Here is a 17,127-nt window from a genome sequence, read left to right on the forward strand (position 1 = left end):
GCTCAAGTGTTTCATCTCAGCAACAACCACCACCTTGTGAGGTACGCCAGCCTGAGGAGCAGAGTTGAGTTTCAAGCCTGGTCTACTTTGGAGCAAGGCCCCGACTCCTTCAGGTAATGGTGTAAAGCGGGAATCAGGAGTTTAAAGTGGGAGAAGGGCAAAAGAGTTTGACCTTGCAAATATCCTTTGGGAAACAGCTCAGTGCCTAGAGTGTGAGACTCTTTCAATCTCTTTTTTTTCCAAATACCGGTACTTTTTATTGCTTTTTTGTAACAACAACAAATACTCTTACATTCAAAAATTTAAAATAAAAAAAATCCTTCCAGTAGCACCTTAAAGACCAACTAAGTTAGTTCTTGGTATGAGCTTTCGTGTGCTCAAAAATTTGTATGTCTTCTTATTTACCCTGCGCCTTATTGCGCCCGGACTTCCTTCCATCCCTTCAACGGTTTTCATATCTCAAATCTTTTCTTACAGATTCTTATTTACACTCTATCCACATCACAAGATTTACATTAATCCTGCTACAGTTTTTAAATTCTTACAATTACTCCGTATATATTCAACAAATTTACTCCAATCCTTTTCAAACTTTGATTCTTTTTGGTTCCGAATCTTATAGGTCAATTTCACCAATTCTATGTATTCAAATATTTTTGTCTGCCACTACATTGAAGTTGGAATTTCTTGGGATTTCCTCTTTCAATCTCAAGGTTGTGGGTTCGAGCCGGGCAAAAAGATTCTGGGGTTGGACTAGATGATCCTCAAGGTCCCTTCCAACTGTACAATCCAGGCTTCTCCCATGTCTACGGCCACCTGCGAGTCATGTGATGTCACAGTTACATCACGTGACTTGCAGGTGGGCAAGTCATTCCTAATAATAATAATAATAATAATAATAATAATAAATTTTTATTTGTACCCCGCCTTCCCTGGCTGGAGCCGGGCTCAGGGCGGCTAACATCATAAAACTAACACAGTATACAAAGAACATAAAAACAGGCAATCAGTTAATTAAAATACATCTTAAAATTAGATCCTGCTAAGGATCTAGCCTTTTTTTGGCCATGCCCCACCTAAGCATCTCTAAAATCCTGATTCTCCCCCCCCCCCTAATTATTATTATTTGAAAAGTGAACTCCTATTCACGTGGAGGAAGCCTAAAAGGCCACTCACTGTTAATGACTCATTCTCAAATTGCCCCCCCCCTTAAAAATCAAATTGCCCCTCTGTGTGGGGGGGTGCCCCACGTTGGGAACCACGGATCTAGCCTGTGGAGCCAAAAGATTCTCCAACCCCATCCTGGATCCACCACCTCCCAGACTGAGTGTGGAAGTGGATTTCCTTCTCTACATACGATCTGAGCTTAGGCCTCAGAACCTATTTGCAGTGTTTCGGGCCCCACTGTGCAATAATTTACTTTTTTTAAAATTGGCACTTTTAAGCACATGTAGAGTGCCTTGTCTTCAACACTGTAAAGAAGCATAGCTTATCACCATGCCTCTGGAATAAGGGGAAAGCGCTTCCAGACACCTTAGATCAGTGGTGATCCCAAACTTTTTCAGGTTGTCCGTAAACTCGTCCTCAGTGCCCCCTACCCTATAAAAAAAGAATAATTCAAAACAGCCAGTCACACAACCGACGAAGGAAGATAACAACACAATAAAATTCGCAATCAATTGTACATTTGTTCAAAATCCAATTGAAATCAAGTTTAATCAATTCAACAAAATGGATGCACTTCATCCAGTGATACCAGCTTTTCAAAGTCCAACAGTCATCTGCACATAGCTGTCAGCTTTTCCCTTTTTTCTTGCGAGGAATCCTATTCGGAATAAGGGGATTTCCCTTTAAAAAGGGAAACGTTGACAGCTGTACATCTGCACCTCCAGATACCCCATTACCTCTTGCAGACACCCCGCACCCCAGGTAATCCCAACACCCATTTGGGAACCACTGCCTTCGGTGATGTGGCTCGCAGGCAACTCCACACCCCCCCAAAAAAAACCCTTTTTGGGACATTACACACCATCTGAGGCCCGCAATGATGCAGCAGATGAAGCCAGGGCTAGATTCGGAGCCTGACAAGAGGGGCTGTATCTGGGCAGCCTCGAGTCACCCTTTATAAATACGGCAACAGCTGATTAAATAAGGAACAGGATAGACAGTGCATGCCCTGCCCTGTAGGATATTCTCTGTCCTTTAGCTGGGGCTCTGTTCAGCTGATTTGTATCTGGAGAAGATTAAGGGATTTGCCTTTCCATTAAAGCTATTCTCCTCCTCCGTGAACCAAACGGGGGAGAGAAAGACGACGGAGCGAGTGCGTGTTTGTTTGTGCCCGGAAACCAGCGGGCACAGTTGGTCCTTCCCTGCCACCCTGCTTGCCACGATTCCAGGAAACACGTCAGAAACACCTGGCCAGTTTCCCTCTCAGTTCCAGGTCTGCCACTTGGCTACCATGTTGGGCGCCCTGGGGGCAAATGATGTTCAGGGCCTACTTTCTAAGATCAAGTAGCAGGGCACTTTTGTTTGAAATTACGTAAATATCGTCAGGTTTTAAGCCGGCATACAAATACTGTGGTACCTCAGGTTAAGTACTTAATTCGTTCCGGAGGTCCGTTCTTAACCTGAAACTGTTCTTAACCTGAAGCACCACTTTAGCCAATGGGGCCTCCTGCTGCCGCTGCGCCACCGGAGCACAATTTCTGTTCTCATCCTGAAGCAAAGTTCTTAACCCGAGGTATTACTCCTGGGTTAGTGGAGTCTGTAACCTGAAGCGTCTGTAACCTGAAGCGTATGTAACCTGAGGTACCACTGTACGATGATGATGATAATAATGATCCTTGCTCTGTGCTGGATCCAGAGCTATGACTAATGGAGAATCAAGCTCTGTAGGGGTGTTAATGCTGTGAGCCCCCCCATCTTATGATCCAAGTGTAAAAAAAGGTAAAGGGACCCCTGACCATTATTAGGTCCAGTTGTGGCCGACTCTGGGGTTGCGGCGCTCATCTCGCTTTACTGGCTGAGGGAGCCGGTGTACAGCTTCCAGGTTATGTGGCCAGCAGGACTAAGCCGCTTCTGGCGAACCAGAGCAGCGCACGGAAACGCCGTTTACCTTCCCGCTGGAGTGGTACCTATTTATCTACTTGCACCTGGACGTGCTTTCGAACTGCTAGGTTGGCAGGAGCTGGGACCGAACAACAGGAGCTCACCCCGTCATGGGGATTCGAACCACCAACCTTCTGATCGGTAAGTCCTAGGCTCTGAGGTTTAACCCACAGTGCCACCCGCGTCCCTTGATCCAGGCGTATATATGCATAAATAAAACCATATATCCTAAGGGAACAACAGTCTCCACTGACCTTCATTCCAAGGAAACCAAACCCTGGGTAAATGCCTGGGACCCCTTAACCCTCTCACAACTCAGACACTGAGGTGGCGTGTAACAATATTAAGCAATTTATACATGCTTTTAAATAATAATAAAAATTTGGGTTAGGTGGACAAATGCTGATATAAGGCTACCTCCTATATTCCCTCAGCAGGACTGGGCTGGCAGAAACGTTTTTAAAGCATGTGTCAGGAAATGTTGGCCATTTGTCACCACCCAGGGCGAGCTTCCCTGAAAGGCACCTTACCCAATCACACGCACCAGACACAAGCGATATTTCCCCCTGTCTTCACAGTCACAGACCTCAAGGATCTCTCAGCGCACACACGTCCCAAGCAGGCTCCAGTCGGCAGATCCAAGTAGCCACCCTTCGAATTTCTCACCAGGCCACTCCATGCCCATCACCCAGGGGCATTGTGGGAAATTACAGCAGTGGCCTCCCAGTGCTGGGCAGCTGGGGGAAGTGCGGGATGAGATCAGCAGGTGATGCTGTGAGGGCACGCTGTCCTGTAAGCGGCAAGTGTGGCTGAGGGTATTTTGTCAGTTCAGACTGAGATTAGACTCTAAAGCAGGGGTGGGGAGATCATCCCTGGCCATTGGTAGCCATAAACAGCAAGAGACGGTGAGAGTTGTAGGCTTATAACAATATCTGGAGGGCCTCAAGCCCTCCACCCCTGTTTTTTATTTAGCCTCGCTCGAGAAGCCTCAGCTAGCTTCCATCTCTTGCACTTCCAGAGCAGCAGCATTGTCCTAAGCAGGCTTCCTCAACCTCAGTTCCCATCATCCCTGACCACTGGTCCTGCTAGCTAGGGATCATGGGAGTTGTAGGCCAAAAACATCTGGAGGGCCGAGGTTGAGGAAGCCTGGTCCTAAGCCTGTTTTCTCCCTAGAGTAGTTGTTGTTGTTTAGTCGTTTAGTCGTGTCCGACTCTTCGTGACCCCCCTGGACCAGAGCACGCCAGGCCCTCCTGTCCTCCACTGCCTCCTGCAGTTTGGTCAAACTCATGCTGGTAGCTTCGAGAACACTGTCCAACCATCTCGTCTTCTGTCATCCCCTTCTCCTTGTGCCCTCCATCTTTCCCAACATCAGGGTCTTTTCCAGGGAGTCTTCTCTTATCATGAGGTGGCCACAGTATTGCAGCCTCAGCTTCAGGATCTGTTCTTCCAGTGAGCACTCAGGGCTGATTTCCTTCAGAATTGAGAGGTTTGATCTTCTTGCAGTCCATGGGACTCTCAAGAGTCTCATCCAGCACCAGAATTCAAAAGCATCCATTCTTCAGCAATCAGCCTTCTTTATGGTCCAGCTCTCACTTCCAAACATCACTACTGGGAAAACCATAGCTTTAACTCCCCAACTTGCTGCCCTCCAGCTGTTTAGGATGGCCATCAATCTCAGCTGCTGGCTGGGGTTGATGGGAGTTGTAGTCCAACACTGCTGGAAAGCACCAGTTTGGGAGAGGCTGCTTCAGTTAATGAGCTCAGAACCGCAGCACTAACCTACCTGTAGCTGAGTGTCCTGTGCAGTCCTTTGACATAACATTTCCCAATTCTGCCATCAACCTAACAGGGAATAAAGGAAGCTGCTGTATGGTCCGTGAAGGCACCAAGGCCCTTTGCACCCTAGCAGTGTTCTCTTCAGTCACATGCAGAGCCTGGGCATCTGGAAGGTAATGCTAGTCTGCATTCAAGGAACAGGCCCTTTCAACATGCGCTTCAGCAGGCACCAAAGGCACATCCCCTGGGCAGCAGCACAGTATTCTCAGAGACACATTTCCCTGCTTTCTGCTTCCCTCCTCCCTGCTCTCAGGCCCCATTGAGATGCTTTGCAGCTGATGCTCTCCATAAACCTGAACCTGATACCATGACTCAGCTCCTGAGCTCCCTCCCTTGATGAGCAGGCTAGTCGTGCCAAGATCCGGTAGGGAGAGACAATACCAATCACTCGCTGCCCCTTCTTGGAAGCAGCTCAAAACCTGCTCTGATAATCTGGTTCTGCAGCGACTGCGAAGGGCCAAAAGGCATCTTGCAGAGCGAGAGCCGAAAGAAGCCACCCAGGAGAGAGAGGATGCTGCAAAACCACAGCTGGTCTCTGGTGAACGAGAGGAGGAAGTGCGAGAAAATGCTCAAGCAGCTTCAGAGTTGCTTTGTGGTTCTGGCTGAACAGGAATCGGAGCAATTTTTGTTCTGTTTGAAAATAAAAACCAGTGGGGCAGTTAGATAATTGTAGACTCTGGTCTAGGGATGGGCAAATATCTCAGTGCGGGTTTCTCTTAGTTTCTCATTTATCTAATCTTTACATTCAGTTCTTTACATTTCCACAATATTTTTAAAAAATTATGATGAAAACTCATTTGAGCTTTTGTGCCATTTTCTCCTAATAAACAGTTTTGTATGCGATGAGGCGTAAGACACACACTTCTGAAAGGCAAGTCCCCCTACTAGAATGCATTTTGGGTGTTATTCCACTTTTCAAGCATTTATATGCTCAATTCAGTGTAAAAAAATTTCAAACAGATGACTTAGCTAGAGAACTGCATTGCAAAATTCAGATCAGTGCAAATTTTAAAGGGTAGCTGTGCCTTCTCTCCCCCCCCCCTTTTCTTTTGAGAAACATTTGTTTTGGAAAGTGCCAATTGTGTAAGTTTTCCTTTAAATGCAAATTCAACCAAATTTCTGCTCCATCCATGCTCTGGTCTAATGCTTTTGGAACCCCCCCCCCTTTAGATGATACCACTGTGCATTACTTCCCTTGCCACAAAATACTTTGAAAAAAGTAATGCTATGTTTACAGGCCCTTCTGTTCATTATGCCCCAAAGTCTATCTATATATTTACATTTTCAAAAATATTACAAAAGTAAAAGTATATAAAAGATGGAAGGTGAATTCCCATCATCCCTCCCCCCAACCCCCCGCCTAAAATTTTGGAAATAACTTTTGGGATGATGCAGAACTCTTTTTCAGGAGAAGAGGCACAAAAGTAAGGAGACAAAGTAGGAACTTCTCCGGAGAGATCAGGTTGCACCTTTGACACATATTTTTTAAAAAAGGTTTATTTGCCAGACCCTTTAATCCATAATGTGGATGAGCTTCATTACACAACCAATTTATGTTTCTTCTTGGTTTTTTGCAAATAATTCTAGGAGCTTTTGTGAGGGTCCTGAAGTTTCTCGGCTAGACGTCCTGAGCTGCCCACCCCCTTCTGAGAACTATCCTTCCCAGGGTACCCTGGAGGAAAGCAATGCAAAGCTTTGGAGCAATACCCGATTGTTTATGCACAATAGCGCGCGATAAGGCTAGTTCCCAGCTGTATAAAGATCAAGGGTTACCGCTAGTATCTCATTTAACAGATAAGGTTCTTAGGGCCTGGAAGAGAGAAAGGGAAACCAAAGAAAGCGAGACCCAATCTGAGCTATTCTTTACACTGGAAGGAAGCCAGTCTTTCATTTGCACAAAACCCTTATTCAGGCGAAGGTGTTGGAAGCAGTGTGTTGCCTTGGCCCTGCTGGCTTCTGCTCTGCCCTGCCAGGAAGGGATGGGGCCAGACGCTGCATTAATTAGTTGTCAGGTGGATTGGTCTTGCTCAGAAGATCTGAGCTAGAGACACAGCAGGGTGCTGATGAGCAGGGGGTGGGAAGGGGTTCAAAGTGAAGATAATTTATGAATCATCTTTTGCTGGGGGGGGGGCAGCGGCGACAGGGACTTGCCGTTGGTCCTGAGGGCTGCAAGTGCAGGACAAGAGCCATGGCAGTGCAAATCAGCTCTGCGGAAGAAGGCAGAATGTTATCCCCAAAGCTATTGGGGGGAAGAGTTTGGGCATAGTCCATCCTGTTCACTACGTCTGTTTGCGGACCACTTCGGCAGCGTTGGACATCATAAAACAAAGCTTTACGGCTTGTTTTCATCAAATAAGAATCTGACTTACGTTGATTTGGTTCTATGTTTTCAAGAGAATCCATCAAGGGTGCACATTTAGTGACTTTCAGAGATTTATGAGATTTCTGTTTATTTGGTTTCTCATATTGTTCAATGTTCTGTATAGACTATATAAAGAGTTTATTGATATTGCATTGTTGTACTTGGTCATCGTGTTGCCTTGGATATTACTGGTAATTGTTTGCAACACAGGGGTTTAATTAGTTACTTACTGAAATAAGATGAGCCTGCTGGATCAAGCCAATGGACCCATCTAGTCCAGCATTGTGTTCTCACAGTTGCCAACCTATGAGAAACCAGCAAGCAGCATAAGAGGCCTCTCCCCTCCTGTTCATTCCAGCAACTAGTATTCAGAAACATTTCTGCCTCCAACTGTAAAGGCAGGGCATAGCCATCCAGGGTTATTGTTGTTGTTGTTTAGTCCAGTGTTTCCCAAACGTTTTTGGGCAACGGCACACCTGTTTACCGGAAAAAAATCTCGCGGCACACCACCATTAAAGCCCCGCCCCCGTGACGTCAGCGCGTGTCACGCCGGGAGGGACGCACAAAAGTGAACGTTTTTTCCCTTCCCCTTGCCGGGGTGGGAGGAGGCAGCAGAGCGAGGGACTGAGGGACGGCGGCAGCTGAGGCGGTGGCGGCTGTTGTGGTGGTGGCGGCGATAGCGGGCAGAGGAGGAGCCGTCGCCGGGAGTTGCTGCTGCTGCTGTTGCTGCTGCTGCCCGGACATGCCGGCCTCCTCCTCCTCCGCTGTCTCGCGCTCCTCCCTTTTGCGCGCGCTGCCCCGCCGCTCGGCACCACCACCGCGGAGCCGCCCCCGGCTCGACGCGGATCCTCGCCGCCGCCGCCTCTCGCCGCCCGACTCGCCCGCCTCCCTCCCACGGCACACCAGCCGGTGTCTCACGGCACACTAGTGTGCCGCGGAACACCGGTTGGAAAACACTGGTTTAGTCGTTTAGTCGTGTCCGACTCTTTGTGACCCCGTGGACCAAAGCATGCCAGGCACTCCTGTCTTCCACTGCCTCCCGCAGTTTGGTCACTCATGCTGGTAGCTTCGAGAACACTGTCCAACCATCTCGTCCTCTGGCGTCCCCTTCTCCTTGTGCCCTCCATCTTTCCCAACATCAGGGTCTTTTCCAGGGAGTCTTCTCTTCTCCTGAGGTGGCCAAAGTACTGGAGCCTCAGCTTCAGGATCTGTCCTTCCAGTGAGCACTCAGGGCTGATTTCCTTCAGAATAGAGAGGTTTGATCTTCTTGCAGTCCATGGGACTCTCAAGAGTCTCCTCCAGCACCAGAATTCAAAAGCATCCATTCTTTGGCGATCAGCCTTCTTTATGGTCCAGCTCTCACTTCCATACATCACTACTGGGAAAACCATCGCTTTAACTATACGGACCTTTGTTGGCAAGGTGATGTCATCCAGGGTAAAGGTAAAGGTAAAGGTAAAGGTACCCCTGCCCGAACGGGCCAGTCTTGACAGACTCTGGGGTTTGTGCGCCCATCTCACTCTATTGGCCGGGGGCCAGCGCTGTCCGGAGACACTTCCGGGTCACGTGGCCAGCGTGACAAAGCCGCATCTGGCGAGCCAGCGCAGCACACGGAACGCCGTTTACCTTCCCGCTGGTAAGCGGTACCTATTTATCTACTTGCACCCGGGGGTGCTTTCGAACTGCTAGGTTGGCAGGCGCTGGGACCGAGCAGCGGGAGCGCACCCCGCCGCGGGGATTCGAACTGCCGACCTTTCGATCGGCAAGCCCTAGGCGCTGAGGCTTTAACCCACAGCGCCACCCGCGTCCCGTGTCATCCAGGGTAGCAGCCATCAATAGCTCTACTTAAAGACTAGAGGAAAATGGATGATCAGGTAAGCAGTAACTCTTGACTATGCAGGAAACAGTTCCCCCAAATCTTCCTTTTCTGCTGTTAATTGTCACATTTTGTTTTTATCTTCTAAGGAAGTGCACAAAGTTATTAAACGTTACAGGCCAGATGCAACCACGTTGGTGCACTGGCAAGATCCGGCACTAGTGAATTGGGACTTTCCCCCCTGTGACTCCCCCAAAATGGTTTTGGGGGTCTGGAGAACCCGCAGGGCAGATCATTCTGTCAGGTAAGCTCAAATGCTTATACCAACAGAACAAGAACATTGGATTTCTCCCCATTTTTTTCCTCTAATAGCATTTATATACTTAGTATTTCAAAAGCAGTGCAAAAGGGTGGTAAAAAGATGAACATTTAAGTTTGCCTAGTGGAGGAGTCTAAAATGATGTTAGTGAGTCCAAGAATGGCAGCAGGACATGCTAAATTTGGTCAGAAGATGTGATCCTGGTGCCAGGAAGCCATCCTTCTGTGATGGAACTCCTATTTGGAGACTTCCCTGGCTTTTTTCTAGCCCACGTAGGACCAGTCTGGATAGTTAGCCTTGGTGTAAACTTGCCATTTTCATCCCCCCAAAAGTTTTTGAGTTTCTGCTGAAATGAGACTGCATTTTCATGTTGTATTTTAATCTTGTTTTTTAAGTTGTATTTCAATCAATTGTTTTATATCTGGTGTTAGCCGCCCTGAGCCCGATCTTGGCTGGGGAGAGCGGGGTATAAATAAAATTTATTGTTGTTGTTGTTGTTTAGTTGTTTCGTGACCCCCTGGACCAGCGCACTCCAGGCACTCCTGTCTTCCACTGCCTCCCGCAGTTTGGTCAGACTCATGCTGGTAGCTTCAAGAACACTGTCCCACCATCTCGTCCTCTGCCGTCCCCTTCTCCCTGTGCCCTCCATCTTTCCCAGCATCAGGGTCTTTTCCAGGGAGTCTTCTCTTCTCATGAGGTGGCCAAAGTCTTGGAGCCTCAGCTTCAGGATCTGTCCTTCCAGTGAGCACTCAGGGCTGATTTCCTTCAGAATGGATAGGTTTGATCTTCTTGCAGTCCATGGGACTCTCAAGAGTCTCCTCCAGCACCAGAATTCAAAAGCATACGGTAAATTCTTCGGCAATCAGCCTTCTTATTATAATCAAAACAAAACCAGTCTAGTAATTGATGTTTGCGTCTCTGATCTCGGCTCTGCGCTGCTACAGTGCTGTGCTCCCCCATCTCTGCAGGACAATAAATGTGCCTGCAAAAGCCAAGAGGCTTCCTGACTTTTGGAACCCGGGCCCATCTGAGCAAGCAATCAGGCCTCAGGGACAGAAGCATTTCAGAACGAGATTAATGGGGTTGACAGATCAGAAGGCAGACATGTTTTCCAGGAATATTGTCGGCGTCTGCTGCATTGGAGCAAAAACAACCAAGCCATATGTGCAAAATACAGTGGCTGCAAAGGGAAAAAGAGCAGGCTGTGTGGCTAGGAAGACACGGGATTAGGTGGGAGGAAGCCAGGCTGCAGCCTTCCCCATAAGGCTATGCAATTGTCTTGCAGAGAGAGGTTGTGTTGTTGGGGTAGCTGCTGCTTTTTGTTCCCCTTTCCATTCAAAGGAAATAATCTTTATTATTTGTACCCATCCGACCCAACTGGGTTGCCCCAGCCACTCACGGCAGCTTCCAGCATGTATAAAAACATATCAAACATTACGTAATAGAACATTAAACAAAAATCTTTATATAGCTGCCTTGCATTGAGTTGGGCCCCAGTAAGTGAGGAGGAATTAAAGAACCTTTTAATGAGGGTGAAAGAGGAGAGCGCAAAATATGGTCTGAAGCTCAACATCAAAAAGACGAAGATCATGGCCACTGGTCCCATCACCTCCTGGCAAATAGAAGGGGAAGAAATGGAGGCAGTGAGAGATTTTACTTTCTTGGGCTCCATGATCACTGCAGATGGTGACAGCAGTCATGAAATTAAGAGACGCCTGCTTCTTGGGAGAAAAGCAATGACTAACCTAGACAGCATCTTAAAAAGCAGAGACATCACCTTGCCAACAAAGGTCCATATAGTTCAAGCTATGGTTTTCCCAGTAGTGATGTATGGAAGTGAGAGCTGGACCATAAAGAAGGCTGATTGCTGAAGAATTGATGCTTTTGAATTCTGGTGCTGGAGGAGACTCTTGAGAGTCCCATGGACTGCAAGAAGATCAAACCTCTCAACTCTGAAGGAAATCAGCCCTGAGTGCTGACTGGAAGGACAGATCGTGAAGCTGAGGCTCCAATCCTTTGGCCACCTCATGAGAAGAGAAGACTCCCTGGAAAAGACCCTGATGCTGGGAAAGATGGAGCGCACAAGGAGAAGGGGACAACAGAGGATGAGATGGTGGGACAGTGTTCTCGAAGCTACCAGCATGAGTCTGACCAAACTGCGGGAGGCAGTGGAAGACAGGAGGGCCAGGCGTGCTCTGGTCCACGGGGTCACAAAGAGGCGGACACACCTAAACAACAAGTGTCTACTCCAGGGATGGGAACCTGTGATCCTCCAGGTGATGGAATCAAAGAACTGTAGAGTTGGAAGGGACCCTGAGGTTTCCGGGGTAGACTGCTACAATATCCTACGCAGCAGCTCTAGCGGGTAACTGCTTGCAACACAGTTGCAGAGGCCCAATTTATTAGAAGCCACTGCTCTCGTATTTTCATGAGATGCAAACACGCTAGCCCCTGTTGGCATCCTCATTTAAATCTGGGATCTGCCACGGCTACAACTGAATCTTGTCATCTCAGGGCATGCATTAGCCTTAATCTAAGTGCACGTGACATGCTTGTAGCTCAGCTCTGCTAAGAAGTAATCTTGCTTTAGCCAGGATTTCAATCGGTAGATTTGGAACAGCAGTGACACATCCCACATGATCCGCTGCCCAGGACCTTCTAGGTTTCAAGGGGGAATCATATAATCGTAGAGTTGGAAGGGATCTTGAGGGTCATCCAGCCCAACCCCCTGCGATGCAAGAATCTGAGCTGAAGCGTCCCTGACAGATGGCCATCCAGCCTCTGCTTAAAATCCTCCAAGGAAGGAGAGTCCACAACCTTCCGAGGGAGACAGTTCCACTGTTGAACAGCTCTTATCTTATTATCCGTTTGGAGCTGTGCTCCATCTTTGTACTTCTGGTTTACCTTTTGATTCTTTGTATGTTGTATTTGCACTTTTGTAAAGGTAAAGGGACCCCTGACCATTATTAGGTCCAGTCGTGGCCGATCCTGGGGTTGCGGTGCTCATCTCGCTTTATTGGCCGAGGGAGCCTGCATACAGCTTCTGGGTCATGTGGCCAGCATGACTAAGCCGCTTCTGGCGAACCAGAGCAGCACACAGAAACGCCGTTTACCTTCCCGCCGGAGCGGTACCTATTTATCTACTTGCACTTTGATGTGCTTTTGAACTGCTAGGTTGGCAGGAGCAGGGACCGAGCAACGGGAGCTCACCCTGTTGCGGGGATTCGAACCGCCAACCTTCTGATCAGCAAGCCCTAGGCTCTGTGGTTTAACCCACAGTGCCACCTGCATTGCTTATTTGCACTATGTTGTTCTAACAAATCAATGAAGTTTTTAAAAAGAAACCAAGCTTGCTCCACCTTCCGTTTACAGCCCTTGAGATATTTGAAGGTGACTATCATCTCTATTATCCAAGCTAAACATACCCAGCTCCTTCAACTGTTCCTCATAAGCCTTGGCTTCTAGACCCTTGACCATCTGGGTTGCCCTCTTCTGCACACCTTACAGCTTGCCAATATAGCAATAATATTTTTGTGACACTATATAGCAAAACTTACCTTCTTAAACAGAGTCACCACCCAGGAAGTTAAGTAAGGAGGCATTTTATCCAGCAGCTGGGCTGCTTGCAGGAAGCCCATTTAGCAAGTGGCAGCAGCCTTCCCTTGCTGTCAAAGACTCTAGCATTTGGCCATTGATAAACCTACTGTTTTGTACATTTTAATATCTGGAGTGCTCCTGTTGCAGGTTTCAGCCAGCCTCTTCCCCCTTTCCCAGGATACTCCATTCCATTTCCCTCTGCCTCAGTTTTCTTTCACAGCTGCCCGCATCAGCCAGCCCTGAGCTCACTGGGCATACTTGGTCCTCACCGTGTTGTTTTATGGCCTCCCCCCGCCCAAGCCAACATTTTTTGAACTTCTGGAAACTGTGTTTCCCGAGCTGCTGGCTGATACATCCAGCCTGTGCATGGCTTTTGGCTGCATGAGGAGTCCACACTTGGAATCAATTCACTAGAGATATGAAAAGCAATACAAACCCATCAGTGCAAAACTGGACTGCCCCTTTCCCAAGCTGAGATCTGTATATCACCAGCAACATGGCTCAAATTAGGCCAGGGATATCTATTTTAAAGGGATGCGGGTGGCGCTGTGGGTTAAACCACAGAGCCTAGGGCTTGCCGATCAGAAGGCCGGCGGTTCGAATCCCCACGACGGGGTGAGCTCCCATTGCTTGGTCCCTGCTCCTGCTAACCTAGCAGTTCGAAAGCATGTCAAAGTGCAAGTAGATAAATAGGTACCGCTCTGGCGGGAAGGTAAACGGCGTTTCCGTGCGCTGCTCTGGTTCGCCAGAAGCGGCTTAGTCATGCTGGCCACATGACCTGGAAGCTGTACGCCGGCTCCCTCGGCCAATAAAGAGATGAGCGCCGCAACCCCAGAGTCGGTCACGACTAGACCTAATGGTCAGGGGTCTTTACCTATCTATCTTAAAAAGAAAAAAATCCTTGCTTTGGCCAATGCTCCAAGAACCACATGCCAGTGGTGGATGTAATTATCCCATATCTGTGACTCACTTTTGCTTCAGCTGATCCATGCAGATCAGCAGAGGGAGGTTAGCACCTCCTCTCCTCTCACCAAATGATCAAGTGTGATGACCAAGGAGGGGACAGTTTGCATCCCTATCAGCAGGCTCTGGGTGGGGTGGTTTAGTTAACCTTACATTGGAGGGAAGGGTGAGCCAGGGTTAGCAATCCCTGCATAGCCTCGGACGAGAACTTTAAAAATAATTTTCAGTGCATGAGAATGCATATTTGGGCTAGTCTACCACCAGTGAGGTAAAAAATTTTAACTGGGTTTTGGTGGGGGAACCTGTCACGATACGCTTTCTGAAAAGCAGAATATCCAACCCCCTTTAGAAGCTATCTTTGCAGTGCCAGGGGCTGTGTCGTCCCCACCCAAACATACAGATGCCAGCCTTTACAACTGGAGGGGCACGCGATTGAGTGCAGATGGCACCAGGCAGATGGTCAAGAGTCCATCCTGGGGCACACCTTGGGGTTATGAGCCTAGAGCAGAACAATCACCATGCTTCATGGGGCTGCCGCAAGTTTCGTTTGCTTTCAAGGTCACCTTGATCTCTTTGCTGACGGTAGTAAATTCATTCCGGATGCATTCTCACACGAACCAGCTGTTACAAGGCAGCCTCTTTGAAGACAGACTTCTCCCAGAGCAACCTCCCATCATCATAAAATGCTAATGCCAATCTTGTGGGGGGACAATTATTGTTGCTCATCTCATCAAAACAGCATGATGAGGACGCAAGAGGGAGCATCAGGAGCATTGAGGACAACCCACTGGCTGCAGAAATACTCAAGACAATTAACGTAACCACCACCACCGTAACCCTGTAAGTCTGTCCATGCTCAGCTACCACAAAATCCAGGGTACGAAGGGGGAGGAAGCATTTGGCTTGCTCCACTTGCCCCCAAGATTAGCAAAATCCCAGCAGGATTGGGGCAGGGGGGAGAATGTACAAGGAAGTATAGCCTAGAAGGGTAGAGAGAATTGCCTGTTTTGTCGCTTACTGACAACATTGGTGACTTTTGCTTATCTCTATAGATTCACATTTGCTTCCAGGCCTGTTAAGGATGGCAGTCTATGGGCTTTTACAGTACAGGGGTGAGGAACCCGTGATCATCCAGATTTTGCAGGACTCCGTCAGCCTCAGCGAGCATGCCAAAGGGTCAGGGCTGATGGGAGCTAGAGCCCAGGAACATTTGGGAGGGTCACAGGTTCCCCACATGTGGCTTAAAGGTAAAAGACCCCTGACAGTTAAGTCCAGTCATGAACGACTCAGGGGTTGCGGCACTCATCTTGCTTTACTGGCCGAGGGAGCCGACGTTTGTCCACAGACAGTTTTTCTGGGTCATGTGGTCAGCAAGACGAAACCAAGAGCCAGCAAGGTGAAACCAGAGCAGTGCTCGGAAACGCCATTTACCCTCCCACCAGAGCAGTATCTATTTATCTACTTGCACTTTGACGTGCTTTTGAACTGCAGGAGCTGGGACCGAGCAACGGGAGCTCACCCGGTCACGGGGATTCGAACCGCCGACCTTCCAATCAGCAAGCCTTAAGCTAGGCTCAGTGGTTTAGACCACAGCGCCACCCGGGTCCCTACATGTGGCTTAGCATTATGCTAACCAACTACTAGATGAGCAAATAAGATAGTGGTGGTGATGCCATTTTACCAAAGGCACTGCTGGCTCTACATCAAGGTCGAAGGGGCATTTAGGAGTCTCTTTCCAAGGTGCAAGACTACAATTTCCCAAGCACAGAAACTCCCCTTCGCACAACCAAAGGGGCAAGCAGGGCCACACTCTGACCCCCAACCACCCACACATTAGGATCCTGCATGATCTAACCCTGAGGCTGCACTGGTCCTCTACAATAATTCTAGCATCCTAGAATTGCAGCTTTGGAAGGGACCCCAGGGGTCATCTAGTCCAACCCCCTGCAATGCAGGAATCTTTTGCCCAACGTGGGGCTCAAACCCACAACCCTGAGAGTAAGAGTCTCGTGCTCTACTGCATGAGCTATTCTCCAGATGGAAGTGGTTCTGCAGCCATTTTACTTCGACAGCGGCACCAGGAGATATATTCTGACACTGACAGAAACTGCTAGTTTAATTGCCTTGATATACCTTTAAAAAAACCCAAGCTCTGTTATTCTATATGTAAGCCACTTTGGATATGCAGAAACTGGCATTAATGTCAGTGTCAGGCTGGGTACCACTTTATGGTGAGTGAGGGAAACAAGATGACTTTTAATGTTTGAAGCAGCCAATCAGAGGCCAGGGTTTTCAAGCCAGTATCCCACGCTAGGTATCAGTTTTATCATATGCCGCAGCTCACTCAGAAGCAACTCCACATTTGGCTGTGAGCACCTTTAGTGTCCTTTCCTTTTGTTTGGGAAGAGAGATGGAGGAACACTGGAGAAGGAAAAACACTAACCCACGCAGCAGCCTCTGACAGAGAAGATTTCAGTGGAAACCAGGAAGCATAATCATTAATAGATGAAAGCTACCATACAATTTTAAATAGGAAGCAGAAGAGTTGAGTACAGCAGCTTAGCTGCTAGGCTGAAACTGGAGCCACACACACACACACACACACACACACAGACTGACCATGAACTATTGAGTAGTCTTGTGTAAAATGTAAGAGCCACACCATGCGTGATGGAGCAACCTTAGTGCTGTCAATTCAGGTTTCCAATGTTTCCTGCATCACTGCACTTCCAACACACAGAGAACTGCTTGATCTTTATCTCATTCTGCATCTGACTAATGAAATCAAAGAGCTAAAGAAAAGGCCTGCATTTTATACTCCTCCTTTCTTCCGACACTGTGCAACAGTCGAGGTTCTCATTTTAGACATCCTCACAGAATTTATTAAGTTAAAAAAAGAGTAGAAGTTTAAATCCTCTGTCAACAACACGCATCATGGATTGCCCTGAACAAATCACCTTCTGTAAATACAGGAACCATGGTGAACAGTCACAAGGCCACTGCGAGAAGGAATAATGAACAAGTGTACAACTCCTTTTCTAGCCCACAGAGCTAAAACACACAAGATTTTTAGAGCTTGGAACAGCAGCACCACCAAGTGGGCACACAGCATAGACCCATAGCATC

At 48.1% G+C, this 17,127-nt stretch overlaps 2 long non-coding RNA genes across 2 annotated transcripts in view; both read left to right on the top strand.

Moving 5' to 3' along the window:
• The window catches only part of LOC309515150, a 227,725-nt gene that overhangs the window by 133,108 nt on the left and 77,490 nt on the right, over positions 1–17,127 (top strand). The gene's annotated exons all lie outside the window — the stretch shown is intronic.
• Positions 1–17,127, top strand: part of LOC309515128 — a 20,742-nt gene continuing 3,615 nt past the window's right edge. Inside the window, exons 1-3 of the long non-coding RNA XR_014212302.1 lie at positions 1–113; positions 9,272–9,426; positions 14,741–14,841. This is a non-coding gene — a long non-coding RNA (uncharacterized lncRNA). The remainder of the gene's footprint in view (positions 114–9,271; positions 9,427–14,740; positions 14,842–17,127) is intronic.

This window comes from Podarcis vaucheri (assembly GCF_965113315.1).
Source record: "Podarcis vaucheri genome assembly, chromosome: 12".
NCBI lineage: Eukaryota > Metazoa > Chordata > Lepidosauria > Squamata > Lacertidae > Podarcis > Podarcis vaucheri.